Genomic DNA, 8,069 nt, shown 5'->3' with positions numbered 1-8,069 from the left:
GGACACTAGATAGATAGATAGATAGATAGATAGATAGATGGATAGATAGATGGACAGATAGATGGATAGATGGAAAGTTGGAGTGACGGCGGGAGTTGGTGTGGGGGAGGAGGGGAGTACTACTAGCCGTGTGTGGTGGCTTACTCCACAAGGAGCCGAGTTAAGCTGATAAAAGGACAGGGTGATATGGGCGATAGCTTATTGGGCAAAAGGCCAGGTCAGCCTTCAGGGCCGTGACCCATTCTTCAACAGGGTGAGCCAGCAGCTCCGCACGCAAAGACTCATTCTAAGAATGACTCCATGTGGGAAATGTGCTCACTCTTGACACACTTGCACACATTGCCGTCGCACAAATCGTTGAGGAATAAGACAAACAGGGTGTGCCATGGGTGCAGCAAACCAAATTGAATATAACTTTCTGGAAAGCAGAGTTGTAAACAGAGTGTGCTGAATATTGCCGGAAAAGAGCTGATTGGAGGAGAGTAGAACAGTGTGAGTGGTGCAGACTAGAGGGTGACGCCTGTAATGTATTGCTGGGTTAATCCTGGTACAGCCTAAGGAGGGCTTAGTATAGTTCTGGGAGGAAATCCCCCTGTGTAGTGGTACAGGCCATTAGCCCCTTGGGTATAAATAGGGCAGCCATGGCTCCTTAAGCTGGCTTTTACGCAATATCAGTTAAAAATATGACTTGACTAATTACATGCAGGTCAGCCAGTCAGCAGAACCAAAAAATTCCTCCTCCTCGTTCTCCTCTTCCTCTGACCGTGGCAGACTGCTGCAGTGTCTCTCTGCTACACAAACACATACACCGCCTGCACATGCAAGTATGCATGCAAAGGTCAACAGGGAACAAATGGAACAGTTCAGAGGTATTCTGCAAACCTTGTGGCTGACATTTTGTAAGGCGGGTGTCATGTTGTTTTCATTCAATGACATTTAAGTGTCTACTGATGGGAGTTTCATTTCTGCACTTTTCCACTGTCTCAATCTGATGCAGGATCTGCACCAGCTACATTGTTAACCACAAGGACATGGCTTTGGTTCAATTTGTTGGACTCATATGAATCACAAAAACTCTTAAATAACCATCAAATGGTTACAAAGCTATTTATATGCAACCTTACGAATGTCAAGTTATTCTCATTCATGCATTCTTGCTGCTCACTTATTATTTAGTTTTTCAACTTTTTACATGCTCAACTTCACTGGCTCACAGGTAGCAGTCGCTCTCACTAGTTTGTGACATGATTATCTCAACTCTTGATGCGAGTAGTACTCTCACGCGCTATGAGATCAGTCGCTTCCAAGGGGGGTTGAGAGAAGAGGAGAGGGGAAACAGAGAGAGAGGAAGAGAGAGCGGGACTTGGAGACGGACACATTCTGACGGGTGTAGAAACAGTGTGTGTGAAAGAGGAGAGAGATTACTTTTCATTCCAAAGATCTGTTGTTTTGGCTTTGTCCCCCGGCGACTGACAGTCAAACTGGGTTTTCTTTTTGTTGGTTCTCAGTTTATCAGCAAAATGTCAGCAGGCTGTAAGCAAACATAGTGATGACTTCTCCACTGAGAGAGCATGGCCAGGTCTCCTGTTAGAATCTCAAATGCCATTCATTTACAGAGCCACTGTCTAGACTTGTTTCAGCGATACTGTCTGGAGTACCTTTATCACTGCTGGCATTCAAGGCAACATTGCTATACACTGCCATTATTGCTTTTGCTCTACAACCCCTCCTACACCAAATCTGCTGCCGAGCCACACACAGTCACAGCCATTTACTCAACACAAGGCTCATGCTGTTTGTTATCGAGGGTGCTGTAAATTATATTGAAGTAGGATTGAGTGGGCTTAATGCTTGTTTTCAAAATCAAAATAGGGAGAGTCCCTCTTGAGAGAGAACCTTTATCACACAGCTTTTTCATAATCTCTGCTAATAACCACAAAAAAAGCAGTCAAATTAAATTAGAGAAAGATGTTTCGCTGAGTGATTTAAACGTTACGAGTGATAAAAAAAGAATTGAATAGGGAAGGATTGCAGGGAAAGAAAAGACAATACACAGGACTTGCTTTCAGGACACTATTGAAGCTACAGGATGTCTCAGATGTTACGCTTTCAGTGCAGTGATACCAAATCTGATACTGTGCAATATCTTGTTTTTGTGCACGTTGAGTCCGTCCGTATGAAGGAGGAGATGAACTGATGGGCTACAGCAGGCAGAGAGGGCGTGGGTGTAAGTGGTGGGTGGTAAGGTTGAAAGGTCATTGACCCTTATTGTAGATAAAGCGTGGAGGAGGAGGAGAACATATTGCGTGATCATACACAAAGGTTGCGGGCCAGGGCTAAAGAAAACGATCTGTAGGAACACAAACAGCCAAGAAACAGCTCATATAACTGACAGATTGCGTACGCTCACACACTCACGCACATTTATAAGCATACGCACATATTCTTTTCACCCATAAATGGGTCTGAATATAAATGCATCCAGCTCCCTCTCGTGGGACAACCTCATCGACAGGTGTGTCTGTCACCTTTAAGTAGTCTGGCATGGTGTCAACTGTATTCAAACACCTGCCTCTGTTTGGGATTATTTATTACACTCCTGGATCCTCAGCTGAGCTCCCAAGCCAATTCTCATACCCATCAACTGTGAGAGTGCTGATCTGGGAACAGCTGACAAGAAGGTCCCCTTTACTGATGGAAAAAGGCCTTAAACCCAGGACTAACTCACGATCAGCATGTACCATGGGAGGGTTTCTGCATTATGTTGAAACTTTCAAATTTGTCACAGATGTAGAGCCATATATTCCTGTGTTGACACATAGCAGATACACATTACTTGATTGTCAGTTCACTTTAGAAATACTTAAATAATGTGAGCTTCACCTTTTATATATATTAATAATGAAATTAAGTACAAGAGTATATTGGGGCAGTACAGTTTTTAGAATTGCCTTTGAATAGCAAAAAGGACCCTTTTTATTTTTTGGAGGGGATGATATTCACGAGGATATGCAAGTCTGTGTTTGCCTTTAGGTGTGGTTTTGAATGAGTGATTATTCATCACACACCCCTGATGAGTGTTTCCCTGCTATCTGAGAGCTTAAAGAGGAACAGGGTGAGAGAGAAAATGCGTTCACAAATAAGGTTATGTAAGGTTATGTAGTCTCAAAGACTTAGCATGCTGCGCCCACAAAGAGTTTCAAGGGGTGAAACATCTTCTCAGAGAAAAACAAGTAACATACAGCGATAAAACACACACGTACACACACACACACACACACACACACACACACACACACACACACACACACACACACACACACACACACACACACACACACACACACACACACACACACACAGCATAGTCTCAGTGTGAATGTATACTTGACTCTATGTTTTTCCTCTATGTTTCTTTTACTTTCAGGTCCCCCACCACTCTCTGTCTTTCCCTTTCACTCAACTGTTTGAGAGCACACACTCAATGTGGGGGAGAGTGCTAGAGTAGAGTATATGACTGTCAACAAAAGGTGCACAGGGATTGAGTTGTGACATTTCCCCCCAGTGGCCTTGTGTGTGTGTGTGTGTGTGTGTGTGTGTGTGTGTGTGTGTGTGTGTGTGTGTGTGTGTGTGTGTGTGTGTGTGTGTGTCAGTATGGTGCTGTAGGTGGGGAGACACAGCAGGGCGGGAAGGAGCGCTGTGATAATGACAGGCCATGCATTATATAACATGCATATTGCATTAGGAGAAGATATTTTAGGTCCAGATATTGAGTATTTATAAGTCGTTTTTTCTATGTGGGTGATCAGCACTATGTGCTCTCTAAGTGGTAAGATGTGTGTTTGTGTAGAAATGTTCTGAAATGTGCTTATTTTTGTGGTTTCTTTTGAGGAGTGTGTGGGTGTAAGTAAACTAAGTGTATTATGTGTTTGTAAGTAGGGGGCATGAATGTTTTGAGATTTCCTTCATAGCTATCTGCATATCAAAACAAGTATGTGGGAATGTTGGCACATTTGTGTACAATGTGCATGAGGGTGTCTTTATTGCAAGCTCCCACTCATTATCACTTTTAGACTTCAGAGAGATCCACTTGAAAGGGGTGCCTTCTCCTTGTCAGGAGCAAACCTCGTAAGTCCCAGTTTTGATGAAAAAACACACACTCCTCTACGGGCTGAACAAGTTTTATGAAGCCACTCTGGCTCAAGATTATGGTCCTATAGGATGTGTTGTGTGGAGTCACAAAAGTGAGGCACAGCAGATACAGTCTCCGTGTGCCACTGCCTCCTCTGTGCGCCTCGCTCCATGCATGAGTGTGCCCCTGTAAAAATAGACCTCTTAAAGGGCCAGCAGCCACTCAACCTTCTCCAACAAGAGGCCTGTTCTGCTCTTCAGGGTGACAGTACTCTAAGAAACATGGGATGGGAGGGCAAGCAGTATATTTCATTCAGCCTACAGAGACAAGTTGTATTTCTGTTTCCCACATGATGTTGAAATGGATAGAGAAACATACCCTCATTCAGTTTCTCTTTATAATCGTTCCATTATTCATGAGAGCACTTCTCTGGTACATAGCAAGGGTCATATAAACAAAGGTTTGTATTCGCCCATTCTATACAATTAAAAGAGATCTGGGTTTTGAGGCCACCTGACTACAGCTAGAGCCCCACCTTGTGCACTAAAAACGGACATTTCTCATAGCAATCTCTCAGTGACATAAGACTTCCTGTACACTCCAAATGACCGTCCTTGTAATTGAAATAAGTGAATTAAGTCTGAGGGGAGACATGTTGTACGTCTCGCTTGAAAGACTGAGAACTGTTTGAACCTGTGAAATGTTCCGATATGCAGCATATGGGGTATCACTGCAGCAGAAGTACAGCGCCTGCCGTATCAGAAATAGATATACAGAAATCATAATCATGCACACGCCATAGTATTTTTCCATCGAGAATGGCGAGAAATCAGCAGGACCCTGAACATAGCTGTGTTCCCCAAAGAGGGATGCAGAAACGACACATTTAGTCCTTGACTGAGCGGTGTTGTAAAGTTGTTAAAAATGAAAGGTGACGTTGGAAGTTTTTTAAGTGCATGTTCTCTCACGTACCCTGTGCACTGGTTGAATAAGGAGTTGGACTTCAGATGCCTGATGCTCCTGCACACCTGTCTTTAATTGCATGAGATCTTCCCCAGATTTGCCCCCAACATCTGCACCTCCTATTTTCTCTCTCCTCCTCCTTCTTTCCAAATGTTCCCTGGCTCGACTAACCCCACCCTCCCCAATTTCATATCAGTCCCTCTCAGTTTAAGCGGTCTCCTCCAGGGCCCCTGGCTATCTCTGGACCAGGGCTATTTAAGCCCACTGCTCTAATTTTGAAAGTCCTGATCTGCCGTCATGCTGAGTGATGAACCTCCACCTCTCTCTAGCTCTCTTTCTCTCTGTCTCCGTCTTTTTCACACGCTCCTTGTCTCTGGATCTGTCACACTCTCCCTCTTGTTCACACTCTCTCTGTCATGCCCATCCACGCGCACAAACACCCCCACACACAGGTGCCGCCTTACATGAGCATTTACCACACGCTCATTCATACACACATAAACATCAACCAATACCCATTTTGGACATATTTCCTATAATGAACCCAGCTCACTCTCAGGATCACATGTACCTACAGAAACTCCTGAACCTGTTTCATCAGAGCATTCAAACAAACACAGCTCAGTGTTTTCATCCCTTCATTCAAAGTTACTAACACATCTGCGCTCCCTCCCTCTCACTCACACACACACACACACACACACACACACACACACACACACACACACACACACACACACACACACACACAGAGAGGAGGAAGCAGTGTGGTCACATACCTCACTGGGTGCCTTTGGGTAGCAGGTAGCAGAGAGTTTACTCATTGGATCAGGCAGCAGCAGGCACGTTGGAATATCCAGTTTTAAGACTGCGAGTCTCTTCCTCCTCTCTACTGCTCAGCCTTCCCTCCCTTCATCCTATTCCTGCCTCTCCTCCTTCTCACTCTCTAAACGCCTCTTTACTCTCTCTCCCTCTATCTCCCAGCGAGTGCGCTCTCTTTCTCTCTCCCCAGCTCGCTTGATCTCTCCAACTCCCTCCCTCCTCCTCTCTTGCTCTAAGTGACACACACCTATCTATCTCACCCTTACAACTTCAATCTACACTCATCCCTCTGAGTAAGACTCTCTGACACACAGTGACACTTGATAACTTTTTTCTTTCCCCTGCCTAATATGCTGCCACTCTCTCTCTCTCTCTCTCTCTCTCTCTCTCTCTCTCTCTCTCTCTCTCTCTCTCTCTCTCTCTCTCTCTCTCTCTCTCTCTCTCTCTCTCTCTCTCTCTCTCTCTCTCTCTCTCTCTCTGCCTCTCTGGGAGTGTATAATTAGACAGAGCTCAGTGGTAATACAGTCGGGCTCATTGTGGAAGCATTGCTGCTCATGTTTGGCTGATAGCCCAGCGGCTTCACTCATTAACCTCCCTCGAGCTGCAGAATGGACCAGCCCACGGCTCGTGCTATTTGCTGCAACACCTCAGCTTCTTAGCCCATCAGCCAATCGCAGCCCAAAGGGATGATGGGAAAGGTGTATTTCCCGAGAACACATTTACTATAGCTGAGAGAGCTAAAGATAATTACAAAGTTTAGACATGTTCAGGCAGATGATGCGCTACACCAGCTGGTCAAATCTGACACATTGAGGACTGTATCACAGTCATAAGGAGTCATTTCTCTTTTGTGCTTAATCACTTGGTCATGATCTGCATGCAGTGGCATCATGTGCTTTTTCGTTCAAGCATGAAACCACAAAAGACCACTCACAGTGTATTGTGAAACCGCTGTGAGGTATGGGAATGTCCTGTCTGTGTTTATGTGGCAATAAGTCATATGCTTTTACTATACTGCATGCCCCAGTTCCCATCATATGACCTGGTATAAACTCTGTAGAGAGGTTTGAGTTACTGGCATTACATTTTTGACTAATATAGTTTTCTTTTAGATTAGATGAATTTCACAGTGTTTCGTATAGTTCAATCACCTCCAACCTTGCCTGAACTCTTGTGATTTATATCTACATTTTCGAACTCATCGACAAATATATTCTTTGAAGCCTTGAACTACACATAGATAAGTACTTTCACTATCTTTTCCCCTTTGTCAGCATCGGCAAAACATTTGACTCAGGTCCAGAGGTGTCAGGAGAGACCAAGTCACATGAGCAGCTTACAGGGTTGGGATCTCCACGGTACAAGATCAAAGGGAGTTTGAATGTGTGACTTGCAGTGAAGTGAGACCTTATGTTCGCCTGTGATCACAGTCCTGCTGAATCAAGCGTTTATCCAATGATTAAAATCATGTTATTTCATTTATTCAATTGCCCTTTTCAGTCATGTTAATGATAACCAGGGAATCCTTGGCAATCGAAAATGCTTTAATACTTGATAAGTTTTACATAAGTATGTTAAACATTACTCCTGAGAGGCACATGAAGTAGCTGCAAGAAAACTCATACATATAATGATTTTCTTTGATAACTGAAAAATGACTTATTCATATTATTTTAAACATAAGTTTGAGAAACCGGCTCGAGATACACTTTTTATTATATATAGAATGCTCTTAACATCCCGATAGCAATGAATATCTTACGTGCTTTGACAAAAAATAAATTAAAAAACGTCATCTGTGGAAGCCGTAGCGCTGTAAAAAGCATGACCAATCATTTTAGCCGGCCCGCTAAAATAACTGGATGGCCTACCTGCCTGTCAGCCTTCCATCTGTGCACAAATTTATCTCGTGCCCTTTTGTTGCTGGCCCACAAACCATAGTTTTGCAAATGTTCAGGTCTTTCTTGTTGTTTTTAATTAAGTAAACACTGCTAACAATGGCTGTTAATGTATTTGAAACCTGAAAGTAGTTTGCCAAATTCAAACTGTCAAAGTTTAACACAGTTTTCCATTAGTTTTGACTTAAAGGTGGGGTATGTAATTTATTTCAGAATTTTTTTTTGTTATATTCCATGGAATGCTCTTAACATCC

At 43.5% G+C, this 8,069-nt stretch overlaps 1 protein-coding gene across 1 annotated transcript in view; it reads right to left on the bottom strand.

The window, feature by feature from the left end:
- The window catches only part of LOC104958731 (uncharacterized), a 15,419-nt gene extending 9,449 nt beyond the window's left edge, over nt 1-5,970 (bottom strand). The window contains exon 1 of the mRNA XM_010786503.1: nt 5,875-5,970. The gene's annotated coding sequence lies outside the window, so the exon portion shown is untranslated. The remainder of the gene's footprint in view (nt 1-5,874) is intronic.
- Between the last annotated feature and the right edge of the window lie 2,099 nt (nt 5,971-8,069).

This window comes from Notothenia coriiceps, unplaced genomic scaffold (assembly GCF_000735185.1).
Source record: "Notothenia coriiceps isolate Sejong01 unplaced genomic scaffold, NC01 NC01_scaffold00029246, whole genome shotgun sequence".
NCBI classification, from domain to species: domain Eukaryota; kingdom Metazoa; phylum Chordata; class Actinopteri; order Perciformes; family Nototheniidae; genus Notothenia; species Notothenia coriiceps.
This window is presented reverse-complemented; position numbering and strand designations above follow the sequence as displayed.